This window comes from Rattus rattus, chromosome 14, assembly GCF_011064425.1.
Source record: "Rattus rattus isolate New Zealand chromosome 14, Rrattus_CSIRO_v1, whole genome shotgun sequence".
Taxonomy (NCBI): Eukaryota; Metazoa; Chordata; class Mammalia; order Rodentia; family Muridae; genus Rattus; species Rattus rattus.
Genome location: NC_046167.1, coordinates 8,341,018 through 8,362,277, shown reverse-complemented (window position 1 = coordinate 8,362,277; position 21,260 = coordinate 8,341,018). Strand labels below are relative to the sequence as shown.

The window sequence follows — 21,260 nt, the reverse complement described above, 5'->3', positions numbered from 1 at the left end:
AACTCTTCTCTAGTGATTGTTGTAATTGGAGATTCTGAATTGAAAATGTGATAAAAATGTCCATCAACAGGCAGTGTGCCAGCCCTCAGAACGAATCTATCCAGGCACTTCACAACATTAGCTCTTTTGAATGTTCTATTTCCTTGTTATTTGATCATGAGCTCATTATTTTCTTTATACAGTTGCGCTGACTAAAATTTGATCTGACCATCTAATACTGCAGATTCCCTTAAACACACAGCCACTGGCAATATTGCTGCATGCATCCTGAGCAAGCGGATAATAAAACTGCACTTGAGTTATGCAACGGCTTCGCAATTTCAGCGAGAAAGCATGGTAGTCAGTGGAGCACGAAGATGATGTACCCACCAGTGCAGAATGTTAGTACCTTGCATACTAAAAGTTTAAATCCTTAGTTAAAACAGTCAGACATGCTTCCAAGTGAATAGCACCCACTCTGATATAATTCTGTGAATTCAGCCCTGTTTCAAGAAGGTTAGGACATGGAATGGTGAGTGTGGTAATATCCATGCTTTTCCATTTTGTGTTTTTGTGATGTGTGTGTGTTTTATTTCCTATTATATTTCTGAAAAGAGAGATAAAGAAAGGGCATGGAATTGGGTTGGTGAGAAGGATCTGGAGAAGCTAGAGGAGGGGTTTCTTAGTCAGGGTTTGTATTCCAGCACAGAACATCATGACCAAGAAGCAAGCTGGGGAGGAAAAGATTTATTCATCTTATACTTCCACATTGCTGTAAGGAACTCAGGACAGGAACTCACACAGGACAGGAACTTGGAGGCAGGAGCTGATGCAGAGGCCGTGAAGGAGTGCTGCTTACTGGATTGCTTCCTCTGGTTTGCTTAGCTTGCTTTCTGGTAGAACCCAGGAGTACCAGCCCAGGGTTAGCACCACCTACAATGGGTCCTCCACTCTTCATCATTAATTGAGAAAATGCCTTATTGCTGGATCTCATAGAGGCATTTCCTCATTGGAGTTTGTGATAACTCCAGCTTGTGTCAAGGCAACACACAAAACCAGTCAGTACAAGAGGAAAACATGATCAGTATATGCTGCATGAAAGAAAAGTTTTGTGAAAGTGGTCAGTGTTTTCTTGCTTAGCATCCTACCTCACTCTTTCCCTAAAAAGAAAAATCCTGACAGTAACCATAGTAAATTCAGGTTTCCCAGCTTGTTCAAAATATCTTTTTGTCTGTTATTTAAGGTATAGTGGGATTGAAGCTAGAGCTCCAGAAGGCCTGGTATCCCCAGATGCTGAATGAGAGAAAAGCACATACAGTTCTTCACAGTGCAATTGGCATTCCTCACAGATGATGGTATGGGCAAGAAGATGCTATGGTGGCCTGGCTCTTATTAAACCACTCCCTGAAGAGCTCCAGTTTCTGTTCAAGAAGGCTCACAAGGAAGATTCTACTTTTGTTAGCTGATCAGATGATCAGAATTGAATACATGCATAAAAATAATCTTATACGCAGGCATTAAATTAGATAAGTTCCTAATACATATTGGGCATCATTGTATTAAATTACTCATTGATCTTGGTTTGACCAAAAAGTCCAGAAGCAGCAGTAGAAAGCAATACGTCTCATACAAAGAAGAGAAAAATCTCACTGGCATTGCCCAACTCACTATCATCAATGCACATTTCAGTATTGTCACCAAGATGACATAGAATCTTTGGGATCTGTCTTGATGCATTTTAATAGGACCAGTCTGCCAGGCAAGGGCTAAAGGCTGCAACAAAGAAGGAAAAATATAAAAAGATTCAGTGAAAAGATCCATTTCTGCTGAAGTTCTGTGTAAGGGGTTTCTTGTAGAATTTGACATGTGCTTAAATTACTACTTTCATGGGTTATGCTTTGTGGAAGCTCTGGGTTCCATATGTCTAAGGTAGCTCTTCTGAATCCTTTTTAGAACTTTTAATCAGCAACAGTTGATTGGATGATATAAAAGCAGAAACCAGCACAGCAGGCAACCCCTTCCAGTTGCCAGGGTCAGTAGGTCCAATTCCCTGCAGGCAAACTGCCAACCCCAGAGTAGCATGGACCATGTCTAAGCATGAACTGAAGTAGAGAAGTTATAGGGTAGATAACTGGAAAAATGTTTGCTTCTTCCCAAAGTTACGGATTTTAATTCATATGTAAACTAGCTAGTGGTTCTGGACAATCATTTACTTGGTGTAAAGAACTCCATTTCCGTATAAACTGTCTCTGGGCAGTAATTCTGATGCTGATTCTGGGCTGTAGCCACTCTGATGGTGAAAATTAACTAATGTAGTAAATCAGGGTGTCTGTTTTTTTACTATACTGTTAGTCCCAAGTGGAAAAGTTAATTGAATGGCTGACACAGGAATTGGTTTAGAAATTGGGAATCTGCCCTTGTTAAAATCTTTTATTTTTGAACTATATTGCTTTGAGATCTCATTTTAGAAGAGCATAAGTAGTCATCAGCCACAGCTGGGATGGTTTTTAGTGTCCACAATTGTGTGTTTTTAGGGATTTTCCACCACTGGGATTTATAAGTTGTTCACTAAAATCATTCCTCAAATGGCTGGCCTCTTGGTTGCAAGCTTGCTGATATGGTAGCAACCAAAGACTCAAGAGCTTGAGCACTTGCAAGACTGTCCACTTACCTATGCCAGAAAGAACAACATCGAAAGTAAAAATTTGAGGAAAAAAAATCATGATGAATATTGGATTTTACTTAGCACTCTACATGAGCTCTCTAATGTCCTTGGTATTACAAAACATAAGTTTATTTGTCACAAGAATTTAGTTACCATCTTACAAGTGAACATGTATGTGTATCGCCTAGGTGAATGTAGTCACTATTAAAAAAAGAAAGAAATTAAGAGATGGTATGGTAAATTCCTGTAATCCAGGCAGCAATCCAAATGTTAAGGAAAGGACATCATTATAAGTTCAAAGCCAACTTGATAACTAAGTTGAAGGCCAGCCTGGGCTACCAGTGAGAACCTGTCTCAAAGTTCCAAAACAAACAGACAAACAAAGAATAATACAGATAATTTCTCATGTGTTTCCTTGTTTGTTTCTATCTTGATAGCTAGTTTCTTTGTATTACTGGATAATATACCACCGTGTGATGTTTGTCTATTTGCTTAGTGATGAAAATCATTTAATTACAACTACTGAAAATTTGAAGTCACTATAAATATTTGTAGTGTTTTATATGAATTAAGTTTTTTTTTTTTTTTTTTTATTAACATTGAGTATTTTCTTATTACATTTGTAAGTTATTCCTTTCGGTTTCCAGGCAAACATCCCCTTCCCTCCCCCTTCCTTATGGGTGTCCTCCCCACCTTCCCCTTCCAAATATTCATTGCTACCTATGAGGTCAGAGTCCAGGGTCAGTCCATATATAGTTTTATGGCTTAGTCTGGAAGTTTTCAATGGGGTCTAAGCTCTTCCAGTTCATTCTCTGGGCTAAATACATACAAATCCTGCCCTGTGTGATGGATGGATGATATCAATGAGATCTTTCAATTTTCCCTTCACAAACTTTTTGTTGTCTTAGCTCAGCCATCACCAACCTAAGATGACTTGGGTTTTCCCTGTACCTTATTTTCTGGAGAAATCTTACAGTGCTATATGTTTTATTATGTGGTCTATGATCTCTTTTAGGTTAAACACTTGCAAAACTTGTAAAAAAAACAAAAACTGTACCCAGCTTTATATTGTGCATGTCATAGTGCCCTTTGTTCAAACCAGTATCCTTTGGCTCTGAATTTGCTTTAGTTACCTTGTAGAAGCTCAGTTGGTCATATCTCTTAGGAATATTAGGGGGAAGTTTAGACTGCTTTTTCTTCTCTGTTGATCTATTTGCCTTTTCCTGTCTGTTCCCTTAAACTACTTAGATGTCTAGCGGTGCCAGTTCTCTATTTCTCTATTTCGTAAGGGTATTGGGTATTGATAATACCGATAATTTTGTCTTGTCCCTAGTGTGTTTTTGAGGCTTTCATTGTTACCATTCTGTGCTTTCACATTTCGGTAGCCTTGACATGTCTGGTTCATAAGCAGCATATATGAAATGCAAGTGCATGGGCCTCTAGTTCCAACTTCTCTGCCGATTGGACTGGAAATTTCCCATATGCTGTTGGCTGAGCAGCAAATACTTCCTGTGCTAAGGATGGAACCCAGAGCCTTGTATATGTGGGTGAGGATTCTACTTCTGAGCCTTGCTTCAGCCTTTGTCCCTCTGTCTCCCTGGGAAAGGAGTCTGAAGAGACTCAGGTATTCAGTGCTTTCTGCTGGGATCCATGTTCCACAGGAGGCTGGTTGATGTGGTTAGGAGTGAGGCTAGCAGAACATCTCATGGTCTTGGGAGTAGGTTTGGGTCTTTCAGAGAGCAGCAAGCTTCTCAAATGCTTCCCAACTGTCTATACTTCTTTACCCCAGCATGGCTGATCATGAAGATCCCTTCCCCTTGCTATTGACTGGACTGGGATTAGCTAGACTCTAGGGCTGGGGCTGGTTAGATTCTGGGGCCGGGATATTTTAGACTCTCTGGCAAAGCCTCATTGTCTAGAAACTGATAAAACAGTTCTTGCTGAAGACAGGCCTTCAGTAGTGGAGGTGTTAGGGGTGGGTGCAGAACGGTAGGGATCAACCAGAAGGTTGCCTCTCTCCTTCCTGCTCTAGAACTGTGTGAAGAGTTTCCTCCACTCTCCTTAAAACATGTTTCCCCCGATCCTGACTACTGTAACCACTTCTGGCAACATCTCCAATCTGGTCTAATCCTGTTACTATCCTTCCCTGGGCTTGTGGTCAGGTGATGAGTTTTAGGAAAGAAAATCAGTCTTAAATCACAAATTCCACCCTTATGGATTCATTTAGGAAGCAGGTTTTAGTGTTCAGTTTGCTTGATGTGTCAGCAGCTCGTCAGATTACCACTTACTATGTCATCTGATGTTTTATTATTAGATTGTATATCTATCTATCTATCTATCTATCTATCTATCTATCTATCTATCTATCTATCTATCTATCTATAATATTAGGGGTGTGTGTGTGTGTGTGTGTGTGTGTGTGTGTGTGTGTATACCTGCATGTCTGGATATGACAACATCACATGTAGAAGGAGGTCAGAGAACAACATTTGAAAATGGGTTCTCTGTCCTACCATATGGGTCCTGGGGAATCGGTAGATCACCAGGCTCAGAAAGGAATCACCTTTAATCCCTGACTAGTTCTACATTTTTGAAGTCATTATCCACCCTTGCATCTTCTAAGATCCACACAGTCTTAGGACTACTATCTATCTACTCCTTAGTCTTCATTTTTAAATATTGTTTAGTGTGTGTTTGTGTGTATGTGTATACATGTGCCATGATACGTAAGTGGAGACCAGGGGATAACCCGTTAGAGTGAGTTCTACCTTCTACCATGTGGATCCAGGGCTCAAAGTCAGTTTATCAGGCTTGATTTCAAGGATCTTAACCCACTGAGCCATCTCACCAGCCCTTCCCAGTTTTCCTATTGGGTTATTCACAACCTTCTCCCTGAATATTAAGTAGAGCACCCTGTGCTGTTGGGTCCCAAGTCATCCTCCCTTATCCTTGTCTTACCGACAGGAATTTCTAGGCTCTCCTCCATATCCTGACATCTCTTCTGGGTTTCCTGTTACCCATATTACATTGCATTTGTTGGTAAATGCCTTTCATTCTGGAAGTGTAGAGGAATAACCTGAGAAATACAGTCTTATGTGATTTTGTCACTGTGGGACTATCATGGAGTCCAGTTACACGAACAATATTAGTGGTGATGTCACTAGGCAACATAACCTTAAGAGGCCAGAAGTATATAATGCAGTCACCCTTCAGTTGAAAAGTCACTTCATTATGCATACCCGCATTCAAATATGAGCTCATCATATCCACACAGCTCATCTCCTTTCTTCTTATTATCTTCATATGTATTCAGTGTGAGTAGTATTTCTCTGAACTTTTTCATCCAGATATTATAAGCAGCTAATAACTCCTTTCCATTGCAAGTGTTCAAATGTTCCCTGTGCCTTCTAGGTGTAGTGTACAGGTTACTCTTAGGGGAATAAACTTTTTAGTCATTTTAGAATTTCATTATGAGAGGCTGGAGGGAAAAGGTAGCTTCATTAGTTATTTATGACCAGAGAAATGATTATTTATTCCAAATGATCTGTAGTTTGAAGTCAAATATGTACTTATAAACACATCCCCTAGAAGAAAAGAGACCCATCTGTGAACACTGCTGCTTTAGAAAACCTGTGAAAGAGAGTCTAGACATAGCCTAAAGCTTGGTCTCTTTACTTGTCTCCTTTGCCTTGAGACCCATGCAGGGATCAGGGTGTGTGTGTGTGTGTGTGTGTGTGTGTGTGTGTGTGTGTGTGTGTGTGTGTGTTGGTGTTGGTGGGGGTAGCTAAGAAAGAAAAAAAATGACCACTGTGGAGGCAGGCTTTATATGTTCAAACTACATCCACGGTGGGACACAGTCTCCTCTTTTCTGCCTGTAGACTAAGATGTAGAAGCCTCAGCTCCTTCTCCAGTACCATGTCTGCCATGATGCCGCTATGATGCTTCCCACCATGATGATAATGGACTAATCCTCTGAAACTAAGCTAGCCTGAATTAAATGTTTTCCTTTGTAAAAGTTTCCTTGGTCATGTTGGCTCTTCACAGCAATGAAACTCTAGCTAAGACACCATATACGAAAAGGCAGACTGAGTTGATGTTACACCTTGAAGTAAGGCTGCACAAATAATCATGTGAGCCATGAAATCATCTTCAGCCTGTGGGGATAAACATTGTTTCCTATGTTGTAAACATGGTTCCTTTCCTTTCCTTTCCTTTCTTTTTTTAGTATAATTAAAAAATTTATGGGATATATTATTATTTACATTTCAAATGTTATTCCCTTTCCTGGTTTCCTGTCCATAAGCCCCCTATCCCATCCTCCACCCCTTCTTCTATAAGGGTGTTCCCCCTCCCCATCCAGTCCCCTTCCTGCCCATCCCTTGACATTCCCCTACATTGGGGGGGTCCAACCTTGGCAGGACCAAAGGGCTTCTCCTTCCATTGGTGCCCAACAAGGCCATCTTCTGCTACATAGGCAGCTGGAGCCATGGGTCAGTCCATGTATAGTCTTTGGGTCTTCCCTTTCTTTTCTACATAGTTCCTTACTGTGCTGTCTCTTATCAAGTAATTCTTCCCTAGTCCCCATGTGACTTGGTTACAGTTATCATTTGGAAAGCATCCTGAATCTGTGATTTCCTTGAAGAATCTCTGAAGTGTTTTCCCATTGATATTAGGGTATAGAGATCTATACCATGTCATATTAATGCTGCATGAACTGGCTTGTGTCTACTTGACCAACCGTGAGGAACAGGATTTCTCTTACCTTGGTAGGTTTCAGCCCACATGTGTTACCTATTTCAATTCAGAGCCTTTGTGAAGGTTTTTCTTTCGCTCTTTGGTGAACTCTGATAAATCCTTCAGTACATTTATGAACCCAATCATCTCTCTCTCTCTCTCTCTCTCTCTCTCTATATATATATATATATATATATATATATATATATATATATGTGTGTGTGTGTGTGTGTGTGTGTGTGTATGTATATATATGTGTGTGTGTGTGTGTATATATATATAATATATATATATGTGTGTGTATTTCCTGAACTTACACTTTTACACTTTATGTAATCACTAATGTCCATTGCTTCTCTTCCCATTCTCATGAGCTTAAACACATGGTCTTTCCTAGAGTTTCCAGGGCAGTCTCCAGGAGAGAATAGAGTATGCACTTGAGGAAAAGATATGAATGAATCATCAGAGCATTGATGTGGAATGTTTGTTCTATAGACGAAGTTTCTTAACTGGAAACAAAGTAATTGGCAACAGGCTTTAAAAATACAACTGAAATAGATTTTGCACAACATATTAATATGTTAAAGTGAACTCAGTAGCATGTCATGCTTTTGTATTAGTTTTAAATGACTACCTTTGTCTAGTTCAACTTTGTTCATCACCCAAAGGAAACCTTAATCTCATTATGTACTTATTTTCTGTTTGTCTCTTTGGTACTCTTTGATGCGATTTGTGTCTTTACCCTTCTTGGGTGTTGGCTCTTTGTTCTTCTGAATTTCTCATACGATAGGAGTTGTGAAATCTGTGATCTCTGGAGTTGGATACTCTGACTTGGAACAATGTCTCCAAGTTTCGCCCATGTCACACTTACCAGCATAAAACTCCCTTGAAAGGCTGAATAATATTCTATTGCTGTTTATATCCAGTCTATAACCTCTTTGTCTTTAATCCACATCATCTATATCTGTTTCTCATTCCGTGTCACAGTTATTTTTCCACAAAACTTACATTTAAGAACAAATATATGTTCTGAATTTATTTGAAGTAATAGTATATCTCTTTACAGAGAATTTCGAGCTTGAAAACCTAAAGATCCCATCTAGTATAAGTAAAATCATCAAACTGTATATGTTGGTACTTAAAGAAATATGAGAACTTATTTTCAATTCCTTTAGGCATCAAATATTCATCTTAAATTGGTTTGATGAATGCTATAGTACTATAATAACTTGGGAAGATGCTATGCACAAATCTAGTTTAATATCTGTGTTTGTAAATGAAATTCTGTCAGAAAACAGCTACATCTATTCATTTCTATCTTGCCTCTAATTTTTTCCATCTTACAAAAAAAGTTGCGTAGCTTTGACAGAGACTGATATGGCAGAGAAACATTCCTATCTCATCCTCCATAGAAGAAGCAGACTAAACCCTGTTCAGGATTACTAAAATTCATATGAAATTCCTTTTCAGCCAGGATCTCTTTGGCTTGAATCTCTTCAAGAGAAAAATTGAAAACAAATTATATGTCTCTTATTTTCCTCCTGGGAGTTATTGATTAAAAGTAAAAAAATAAGAACTTAGAATTTTGGTCTAGTGAAACCATCCAGACCATGATGGCTGCTTTGGGAATGATTTCAAAGCATGGGAACCCAAGAGAATTACAGATTGCTCACAGCAAATTTTGAAATGATTTTTTTAAAATTATGTGCCCTAAATATTTCTTGATAAAGTTAAGAATAATGACCTCTTATTTTAGGAGGAGAACAAGACTAAATTTCTCTGAATAAAAACCATATTAGAGTTTAGTTATTGAGCAATAACTTTGAGTTATTATTTCAATTATCATTGACTCCCATATCACCTTCTGCTGCCATCAATTTTGTAGGGAACAGTTCTGAAATAAAAGTCTTGGACCTTCCGAACCACTTTGTCCAATTAGTTTTCAACACACTGTCTAAACGTCATCTATGTAGCCATCAAAGACAAAGAGTACTCATATCTTCTTTCACTTGGATAAAATTGCTTTTCTACCCAATTTTATTTTCAGGATTCTGTTGGTTCCTAAGAAAATGGATTTCAGTTGGCCATAGATGACATGATATATTTGAAGAAACTTGTTTGTGTCTATAAAGTTACGATATAGCAATTGAGTTTCTTATTCTGACTTGAGTCTATAAGTTAATTTATACTCTTAAAGTCAAAAGCCAATAACAATATTTCTTTCAGGCCACAGTGATGATGCTTTTTCATTGTTTTCCTTGAGTGTCCACATGTGTAGTGTATGCATATGTGGCTGTGCAAGTACATGTGCCTGTGTTCACTTGTGGAAGCCACAGGAAGTTGTCAGGTTTACTGCTCTATAACGTCTCTGCTTTATTCCTTCGAGATGGGACATCTCAGTGTACGTGGGCTAGTCCGGTGGCTGTCAAGACCAAACAATCCTCCTGTCTGGGATTATAGACAGGAATGTACTGTGCTAGAATTACAGTCACATGCTGCCATGCTTGCAATGTTTTGAATGTGGCTGCTTGGGAGTGAACTGAGGTCCTTATGTTTTTTGCATCAAGTACTCTTTTTATTACTGAAAATAGATTATTACCTCATACAATATCACGATTACAGTTCTCCCTCTCTCCACTACCTCATGTTCCTCCCCACATCTTCTCCCCTCCAGATCCATTCTCTTGCATCTCTCATTAGAAACGAACAGGCTTCTGAGGGATAACAAGCAAACATGACAAGATGAAACATGAGATGAGGCTATTCTAGTGATGCTGGATACATCAGGAAAAACGTCTCAAGAATAGGCAAAAGTGTCAGGGATTTACTCATCCTCATTGAACTCCTGTAATAGTAAACTGATAGCCACAGTGTACATGTAAAGAACCCAACACATATCCACACTGCTCTGTGCTTGCTGCCCTGTCTCTGGAATCTCATATGTGCCTTGCTTAGTTGACTCAGATGGCCTTGCTCATCTGGTGTCCTCCAGTTCCTCTGACTCTAACAATCGTTCTGCCTCTTCTTCCAAGGGATTCCCTGAGTTCTCAGGGAAGGGATCTGATGGAAACCTCCAATTTAGACTCCCCATCTCTCCCTGTAATGGCTGGCTATAGGTCTCTGTATTTGTTCCTATCTCGGCAAGTACTCTTACCCATGAAGCCACCTCCCCCGTACTATGATGCTGTTTTCAAACAGACTGATGGTTCAGCTATATTGTTTGTTTTTTGTGGTTCCAGTGTTAGAAGGTAAAATGGTCTAGTTTTTTTTTTTTTTTTTGGTTTGTTTGTTTACTTTCTATTTCTGTTAAGTGATGAAAGAATTGCAGACAGATTTCACTTTCCTGAAGATGATTATACAGTCTGTGATTTTTTTTTGTGATGATTCTCTCATCTGATTGTTTCTTTTTCAATGCCTCTTTGTTTCTACAGTGATTTGAAGGGACAAAAGTCTCCCAAAGGTCCCCTGTTGATGGCACCCATTTAAGGAGGTTGTGGAATCCTTCGGAAGTGGAAACTTGCTGGCAAGAGTATGTCACTGGGGGTGAGCTCTAGAGTTTATAGGCTCTCCTCACATCCTCTCTGACTGCTCTGCTTTCTCTCTTATGCTTCTCACGCAGACTATTACAGCCATCGCTCCCTCACTAGCACAGCCTCTGCTCAAAATGAAGTTTTTCTTTTGTAAGTTACTTCAGTCATGGAGTTTTATCACAGGAAAAAAAAAAGAAACCAAAAACCAAAACCAAATAATTTCTTTATTTACTCTAGAAAATAGGAAAAATTATTGCTACTTAAAAACTATTTTAAGAAAACAGATTGGAAGGTTACTATACTCACACTAGCAGCACTGTGACAGCAAGAGTTTTTAGAAAGGTATTTTACATGTTTAAGAGGCACATATGTTATGTTGAGGATGAATTTACTAAAGATGTATTTTGGTTTTCCTGATAAACAATTCAAATGGCATTTGCCACTTTTTAAAATTTACAAGGCAGTTTGATCTTAAACTCAAAAAGTAAAATGTGTTATCTCCAAAAATTAATATTAGTGGTTGTAGAAATGATGCTTTGATAATGGATTTATACTTTTCGCATGCACAGGCAATTTCTGTTTCCTTGGATTGAAGCTGAGTTCCTATGACTGCCTGAATTCCCAGCTTAAATCACTTCTTGTCTGTTATGCGGGTGTGTTTGTCTCAGTGCCTAAGCAGTTGTACCAGCGATACCAGTCAGTAAAACTTCCTTAGCCAGTTCTTACTTAGTGTTTTTCATGCTGGGAATATAAGATTTTTCTGATTAATTTCTGTATTTCATTTTGGTAATTAATGATTTCGTGATCAACAGCATTAGGATTCCTAGAAACATACAATCTGAGTGTTGGTTCACATAGTAATATTTCAGTTGCAATCAATAGAGTCTAATCAGGAAGTCCTAAAAAATGGGGACATTCATGAGAAGGATAATAGATAACGGAGAGTTTACAGATGAGTGAAAAGTTTTGACAGCGGGGCTTGGTAAGGGACGGAGACTGTATAGCTAGCAGAACCACCTGTTCATCAGATGAAGCAGGGACAGGCCACTGCTTCACCTCAGCTGGGTTCTGGTTCCATTTCCTACTAAGTTTTACAGTCAGGGAATGAAATCTCAATTACTCCTGGGACTCACATTCTCACCTGTACTTTACAGGAGAGAGTGAGTCAATGGCTAAAAATATTCCTTCCTGACTATATCAAAACGGCAGAAATTAATTCTACAATGAAAATAAAGCTGCTGTTTTAAAGGAATATGGAATGACTGTGAATGGAAGAAAACTCAATATGTATCTTATGAATCTGTATTTTTAAAAAGAGTGCGGTTTTATGCTTTTTTTCAATTTAACATACTTAAAGGTTGGTATTTTGATTAGATTGTACAATTTAGTTAATGCTATTGATTTTAGGATTATAAAATTTGATACCTTTTATACTTATTTCTTTGGGAGTATTAACAATTCCCTGATTATAGTTGCTAAAAGAATGAATTTGAAGGCTTATGTAAATGATTTTTAACTAATTGTTAAAATAAAATATTTTTAGGATTATACTAACACAAATTACGTATACATACATATATACATATAATTTCTAGAATTTCATCTAAGAAGCTGCAACTATATTAATAGTGGAAAGTAAATATTTCCAACCAAACTTCAATTACCATTTTGTAGTGCCCCAAAAGTATGCCCCTTACTTTCAGATGTTGTACTTTTACGTTAGTTCTCTAGCAGTATTTAGCATCCTTACCGGTGTTCTGGTTTGGATTGCTCTCGGTTTCCACACCCTTGCTTGTAACATGGCCCGTTCTCTATCCTTAGTGCTGCTAGTTGCTTGCTTGCTGGGAGTTCAATTTCAGAACTTGCTGAGTTCGGTTTAAGTTTCCACAAAGGGTATCTGCAATCTCCCTCCTTTGTAAGGACAGAGGGACATACTTAGGTTTCTGATTAGTGATACTAGAACCCCCTCCAGTTTGGTTGAGACTCAGCTTGGATGTAGCCCTCCATTTCTTTTTTTCTTTTTGTTTTCCCTTCACACTTTGCCCACTGGCTTCTTATTGATTTCAGTTGCAGTTGCCAGCTGAGCTTGTTAAGTGGTTGTTTGTGCGAAATCATGATCTTCAGCTTCTAGTACTCATTTATCACTGTCTGGTTCTGTTTCACCCTTGTGTGGAGGACCCAGAACCAAGTGACAGCAAGAGTTTAATAGGCTTCTTAGAACAGTGGTTCTCAACCGGTGGGTCATGACTCCTCTGGGGGTCAAATGACCCTTTCATGAGAAGGTCTCCTAACCACATCAGAAAACACAGATATTTACGTTATGATTCATAGTAGTAGCAAAATCACAGTTATGAAGAAGTAGCAATGAAAATAATTTAATGGCTAGAGGTCACTACAACATGAGGAACTATATGAACGGTTTGCTGCATTAGGAAGGTTGGGGGCTACAATATTTTTTTTACTGTGTTCTTCCTGCCTTGCAGATACTCTGAAGGTTTTCCTGCTGTGGTACTATCAGCAAATCTGACCAGGAACATTATCATATAGGAAGACACTCACTGTAGTTGTCTCAAAGAATGGTAGAAACTCATTGTGCTTATCCAGAGAAGAAAATAAAGTGCCACATTATAAGGTCAAGAAAAAATATTTAAAAATTATGAGACACAAAGCATTTAAACTACCTTTGTTATTCTGAAGTGACAGAATAACATTATTTTTTAAATAACTTAATATTTAACAATTATACTGCATGGGTATAAATTACAACTTCAAGATTATAAAAGAAAGAAATGAAAATAGCACAGCGGAGCACTAAAAAAACTATAGCAAATGTCCAACCTAAAGGCAGGCACGAGGAGAACACTGCCTTTCTGTTTTCTTAAACAAGCCAGCAGCATTTTCTTCTTGCTTCTGTTCCTAACTCTGCTGCATCCCTTCAGTCTCTTCTCATTTATGCATTTCAGATGAAACCTAGGCAATCTCAGAAGTCACGCCATTGCTCCAGCCATTTCCTACACTCACAGCCAGGAGCCCCACAATCTCCTCTTTGTGAATCCCTTGTCCTACCTTTCCATATTTCTTTCTGTCACCTTGAAATAGATCCTTTTTTTTGTCCTTGACCATGTTGCAAATCTCTCTTGCATCGCCCTATCGACCCAACCACTCATGGGAAGTCTGTTTATGTGTCAAGTCATTTTCTATCTGAGCCCTAAGGAAGCCATCATCAATCAGTTTGTCAAATATTTATCAACTTCACAATAAAACATCAAATTCTAGTACCCCAGCCCCACTGCACTTTCCCAATATGTGCAGAATCCTGGTAGATGTCTTCTTAGAACTGCCAGCTAGGTAATTTTTATCCAGCCTTTGTAATACCTTCTATATTAAGCTAGGGTTGGCTCTTGATACTCTCATATGTTCACTCATTTTTCTCAGAAATGTATTAGCTCTCCAAGGACTCGTGGGTATATGAGTTTATTGTCTTAAAAAAAAAAACTATTGATTTGGGTACCCTCCAGGGCAGGGACAGAGGCAAGGATTAAGAGAGCATAACCAAAATTGAAAAGGAAGAAACAATGTCCTCTGAGCTGCTCTTGGCTCTGTAGAAATGAAAAATGATGCAAACTCTCAGAATGAAGTCTTAGGCACCAAATATATCTATCGCAAACACTACAGTCTAGACTTCATCTGGTATATACTCAGGAAAATTTGATCGGGAAGTCTCTTGCTTTTAATGTAACCTGCAAGCTACTGAGAAGTTTAATGTTTAAGGGTGTGGAATGGCAATGAAAAGAGAAAATAAAACCAGAAAATAAAGAAAAGCCGCAGTCTTAGTATTGTGGTCGTAGCACAGCCACAGAGATGTCTGGGTAGCATAGAGAGAATATCTTTTGTATTTTATGGATGCATCACTGCCAAGAAAACGAAACAAAACAATACAACAACAACAATATCAACAACAATAACAACAACAAAAAAACCCAAACAAACCTAGGCCCATAGGAAGGGTAGAATACAAAGTGGGCCATCCAGGAGGACAAAGGCATTTTTTGGATAGAGGCAGGTGCACAGGAGGATTTGTCTCAGAATGTGAAGGAGGACAGACATGTGAAAGTTAAGTAGAGGTAACCAGTCATGTGGCAGAACTTAGATAAGAATAAATGGTATATTAAGTTTGTATCTAGCCAGAGAATAGGACAAAGCTTATGTCTAAGGTGTTTGTAAATATAATAAAGCCTCAAAGTCGTTATTCCTGGGAACAGGGGCATGGGTCCCCACAACAGGCCAGGGTACTTTGTAATTATTCCTTCATATGAATTTATTACATTTTTATTTAATGTAAGAACTCCGTAGTGTTGGGTGTAAGACACCCTTAATAGGTCAAATTGCTGCTTATTTGATTAATATTAATTTCTTGCTCAGGAGCCCTTCTTTTTAAATTTTATATAAATAACTTAAGTTGGTACCATTTGACTTTACTTTCAAATTTTATATGTGTCTCTTGCCTGCAAAGTGGAAGAGTTCATTTCCATCTTCTGAGCTGGGTGAAGAATTCTGGGTCTTGTAGGAGTGTGTGTACTTCCTGGGTGTCCTTGCTTTTTGAGGTACAGGTGCTGAATTAATAACTATATAAAGCTGAGTTCAGTTTATAAAATAGCCAAATTTGTGTGTTTCCTGATTTGGTATCCCTTTGGATTTGGTCACCATTCATAATGATTATTTGTTAGATCTTCAAACTTAAATTCCAGGGCTGTCAAGAGACTTTCCATCTCCTCCCACAACATGCTTGTCACATTTTCTTCCTTTCACAAAAGTCTTTTTGGAACACCAAATGTGTCCCAGGTCACACCCAGTATACAATGATGAGCAGTGTAAGTATTCGTTTTCATCGCTTTTTCAAATAAAGCATGTAAATTGATAAATATCAACAGATGCTGTAAAGTAATACTAAAAAACAATAATACAAACAGGGTGAGGAAGATAGAGGAGCATGTGATGGTCAGGTTCTATTGCTGGATTCCCTTTGAGCACCAGAGATCCCTGATTCTAGTAAACCTGTGGACCTGTACTTTGCAACCCAGTGCCACCCAGCAATTCACTCCACAGGGATTCCTTTTATGTCAATCCTTTTGCTGTTCTGTCTTAATGTTTTTGCTCTTGTTTGTGAGTTGATCAGTTAGGTTTTGGGACTGCTGTGTTCTCTATAAGGCATTCTTTACTATACATTTTTTACTGATATCTTTTAAACCTTTCCCTGTATTACTATAATTTTTTCTTTTTTAGCTCTTCCATTTATGTCTTAAATAACCTTCCATAACTTTTATGACCTCTAGAACCTGAGACTACAATGGTATCTCACCTTTTTGTCTCCTAGTAACTTTACACACATTGGTATTTTTCTTTTCAATGACAGGCTATTACTAACACCTATCATAACCTACCCTACTTCCCTCTAGCTTCTAATTTTATTAACTAAAACTTAACTATACAGCATACAATAATTGTTTATCCTTCAATAGTCATTTAAGTTGAAGAGATCACTGCTGTTAATAGGCTAGTACAGCATTGACTTAATGTAATATACAAAAAGTTGTGGTTAATAGTTAATATTTACTCATAGAATCCTATTCAGTAAGCACAGGGCACTTCGAGTTACTAGATTTAAAAACTATTTGCTGAAGTATAAGCCTTAACTCAACCACATCCATATTTCACTTGAGTGCAGCAAATATTCCAACTGAAAAAATGCTGCTAAAAATGAAGGGGTGAAATAGCCCCTAATTCACATATACAACAAAGGAAAGTTTAACAAAAGGAAAGAAAATCCAAAGCAACATAACTTCTCCTGGAATTACTAAGCTTCTGGTAATGACATTCATTGAGAGTGAGATAGACAAACTTCCAGACAGAGAACTACAAAGAATGATTATAAAGCAAGTCAAAGAAAAGCAAAATCTCCTGAGAGAAAACCCAGACAGCTAAATGGACTAAAGACGGTGATGGGAGATATAAAAGTGGAATTCAAGAAAGGAATACCGAAGAAAAGGCAACCTGAAATGTCAAAAATGCAAAATATGATACCTCAAATAAAAAGCTCTATGGAAAAGTTTAACAATAGATTGAACACAGAATAACCAATCTTTTCAAGATGTACTAATTGGAGAAATCCAACAAGGAGAAAGATAGAATAATAGGAAGGTATGAGTTAGAATGTTAGAATTTTCATGTATTCACAATATTATCAAAATATCAATCAATGGGTTATGGGAATAGCAGGGCAAGAATATTTCTAAAGCTATAGAAAATATTTTAAAAGAGTCATAATGGGAAACTTCCCAGAGTTAGGAAAAGATATTCCAACCTAGATAGTGGAGGTGTTTAACATACCACACAGACAAAACTATAGCAACTCATAATAAAAATAGCAAAAAGAAAAAAATGTATATTGAAACTGGCAGGAGAGAAACACCAAGTAACATATGAATGTAGGCCTATCAAAATGATAATAGATTTTCAACAGAAACTTTAAAATATAGTAAGGGTTAAAAAGTGTATTTTAATTTATGGAGGATTATTGCCAACCCAGTCTATTATACCTAGCAAAGGTATCGGTCAGAATATTAATGGTCTCCGTCCCCCTAAAAGGCACACACTAGGAAAATGGAATTAAGAGTAAGAAAACCATATGCTTGTTACCACTAAGAAATTCAGATTACTCTAAAAGACAGACATTGCTTTAGGGTGAAAGGATAGAAAGAAGGTATTTCAAGTAAAAGTACCTTATATACAAACAAGAATCATTTTCTAATATCTAAGAAAATACTTTAAAATCTATTTAAACTATTGAGAAAGTACCACAGTGATGATATCACTAATCTGCACATTCCTGAAACAGGGGGACAAGTGCACACACATCTTCTTGTAGTACTTCTCAAAGTGCTTACACTTCTGGATGTAGTGGATGACTATGGTCCTCTGCATCTTCATCTTAGTCATGATACCAGAAAAGATCTGACCTCTGATAGAGACATTGACAATGAAGGAACATTTCTTGCCTATGTATGAGCCCTCAACTGTCTCTTGGTGTGTCTTGAAGCCTAGACTGATGTTCTTGTAAAATATTAAGGAAACTCTTGCTAGTTTCTCCCAGCAGAACCTGCTTCTTGTTTGAAAGATCATGGGCTCCTCTTGGCATGCATGCTCTCTTTAAATGTCTGTCACACTCTGGCAGCCTGAGGAAAAAGAGACAATGATATTATTAATGTCAGGGCAGAAATTAAGGAAATAGGGAAAAATCCAAACAATTTAAAATACCAATGAAACAAAGATTTTTAGAAATAAAAATATCACATCGGTAGACAAGCTAACCTAAATTGATAAAATTAAGAATTAAAAGAGAGTTGGGCTGGCTACTCTTATGTCAACTTTATATACAAATGAGTTATCATAAAACAGAGAATATGTTTCAATAATATCTGAAAGTAAGGCATTTTCTTTCTTTTTTCAACAAAACATTTTTATTGATTCTCTTGGAGTTTGGTCATGTCTCCAATTTCTCCATTTAGCATTAAAATTTTCTATAAACATTTTATTCCTTTGAGCACTATACTTATCTTTAATACACTTTCTGATGCTCCTTTTCTTCTTAAGTTGTACATTTAATTTTTTTGATTAGCATGCTCTTTCTTGTTATAGATATACTTAGAGCGACCATTAAAATTTTATGATAGATTTAATACTAGGCTGTCTTGAAATCTCCTCTGCCAATACCTTTAATCCAAAACTTTTCAATTTAGCTTCAAGCAGATTTTTTTGTACAATGTCATAAAGCAGCCATATTCTTTACCACAATCTCACAATAATGGTCTCTAGGCCACTTATGAATATGTTTCTCCTATGAATCTTCTTGATGCAGGCCATTGAAATCTACATTGCTTTCAGCACCATCATCCTCCATGATTCTACTATTAGGGCCAATTAAGTCCCTCTAAAAGCTTTTAACACTTTTTATAGTTGAAAGTCCCAGTGTTACATTCTGCCAACAAGTAGTATTGTCAGCATGTCACAGCTCCCTGGAACCAACTTATGTCTTATTCAACATTGTACTGTATGAAGAGGCACTATGACCAAGGCACTCTTATTAGAAAATGTATTTAATTTATGCTTGCTTACAGTTTCAAAGTTTAGTCTGATATCATCATGGGAGGAAGCTTAGCAGCACAGAGAGACATGAAGCTGGAGAAATAGCTGAGAACTATGGCCTTATCCAATGACAGAGACAGAGGGAGAGAGTGAAAGAGAGGGAGAGAGAGGGAGAGAGAGGGAGAGAGAGAGACTGACTGACTCTGACTCTTGTCTCTACCAAGGCTATATCTTCTAATCCTTTCAGATAGTTCCATTTCTTGGTGACCAAACCTTTAAATCTTTGAGCCTATGTGACCATTGTTATTCAAATCACCAATACATAATTCAGTTCATGTTATTAATTACACAAATGGTTCAAGGGTAGACATAAGACACTCATCTGTAGATATAGAAAAGATGTGAGAAAGCTGACATTTCAGACATAAGAATTCTGAAATAACTTGGAACACAAGGCATGTATCTCAACATAATAAAGGCTAAATACAACAAACCACTCCCTAACATTATATAAATTGGAGGAAAGTATGAAATTCTTTTCACTAAAACGAACACCAAGACAAAGGTGTTCTCTGCTTCTATTCTTATTCAATATAATGTTGGAAGACTTTTTTGCTAGAGAAATAGGACAAAAGAAACAAATAAAATGATACTAATAGGAAAAAATTACGTACCATTACTTAAAGATATGGTTCTATACATAAGAGGCTTTAAACAGCACCAGAACCTTTTAAACTATTCCTTGAACTTGTAAAAATCCAACAAGTGGAAAGATATAAAATTAACATACAACAGTTAGTAGCTTCCAATATACCAATGATTGGAAAGAAATCAGAGAAAGAATTCCATTGACAGTAGCATCAAAACTACCTCATCTAAAACCTAGGAAATGAAAGACTTCTATGATAAAAACTAAAGAAACTGCAGAACAAAAGTAGGGAAGACCTTAACAGATGTAAAGAACTCCTGTGATCAATGATCAGAAGAATTAATATTTATAAGTGGCCAGCTCTCAAAGGAAGTGTATAGATCTGTGCATTATGAGTTGAAAGTTCAAAGCCATTCTTCACAGAAATAGTAGAAAAAAAGGAGTCTTAAATTGATACAGTAGGGAAAATATCCTAGATTGCCAAGACATTACTGAACAAAAATTCCTACTAGAGGTATCAACATACCTGGTTTTAAGTTAGATAATAAAGCAATATTTGAAAAGCAGCACACAATTGGTCGAAAAGCAGACATACAGATTAATGGAATAGAACAGATGATACAGATATAAACACATACACAGCTCTTGCTACCTGTTTATTGACAGAAACTAAAAACTTCAACAAATGATGTTAATTAAACTGGATGATAGCACATGTAGAATAATGAAACTATCTCAGTCTGCAAGATAGGCTACATTCCTCAGAAGGTCCCATGGCCGAGAATAGATGGGCAACATAACTGAAGCTGAGGAGGTTAAAGAGAAGATGACAACTTGAATTTGTTTTCCGCCCTGCTGTGAATCATCATTCAGATACAACCTCTGCAACTTGTTAACAGTTTATAGCATTCCCCATCAATTTTTAAAGGAATTTATTCTTTAGAACATATTTAAGTTTATAGTACTCATTAAGAGAGGTTAGAGTTTTTCCTTATGTTTCCAACTCCCCACACGTATGGCTGACCTGACTGTCAACATGCCATATCAGAGTAATGAATTCTTTTCATACTTGATGAACCTCCATGGAAAAACAATAAAGGTTTGTATATAAAGGTTCTCTGTTGGTCTTGAATATTTTATAGGTCTGGAAAAATACATAAATAGGCATTAGCCATTGTTATAATGGGCAGAGTGGTTTTATTTGCCTTAAGCATCTAAGCTCTTTCTATTTTTTTAGTTCTTCTCTCATTTATCCCCATCTTTATTAAATTGTGTATTTATTATTTACATTTCAAATGTTATTCCCTTACCTGGTTTCCAGGCCAACATCCCCATAACGCCTCCCCCTCTCCTTCTATATGGGCGTTCCCCTCCCCATTCTTCCCTCATTACCACCCTCCCCTCAAGAATCCCTTTCACTGGGGGTCCAGCTTTGGCAGGACCAAGGGCTTCCCCTTCCACTGGTGCCCTTACTAGGCTACACATTGCTACCTATGCAGTTGGAGCCCAAGGTCAGTCCATGTATAGTCTTTGGGTAGTGGCTTAGTCCCTGGAAGCTCTG

General features: G+C 37.5%; 1 pseudogene; it reads left to right on the top strand.

Moving 5' to 3' along the window:
- The first annotated feature begins 260 nt into the window (after nt 1-260).
- Nucleotides 261-2,019, top strand: LOC116883928 (annotated as a pseudogene).
- The last annotated feature ends 19,241 nt before the right edge of the window (nt 2,020-21,260 follow it).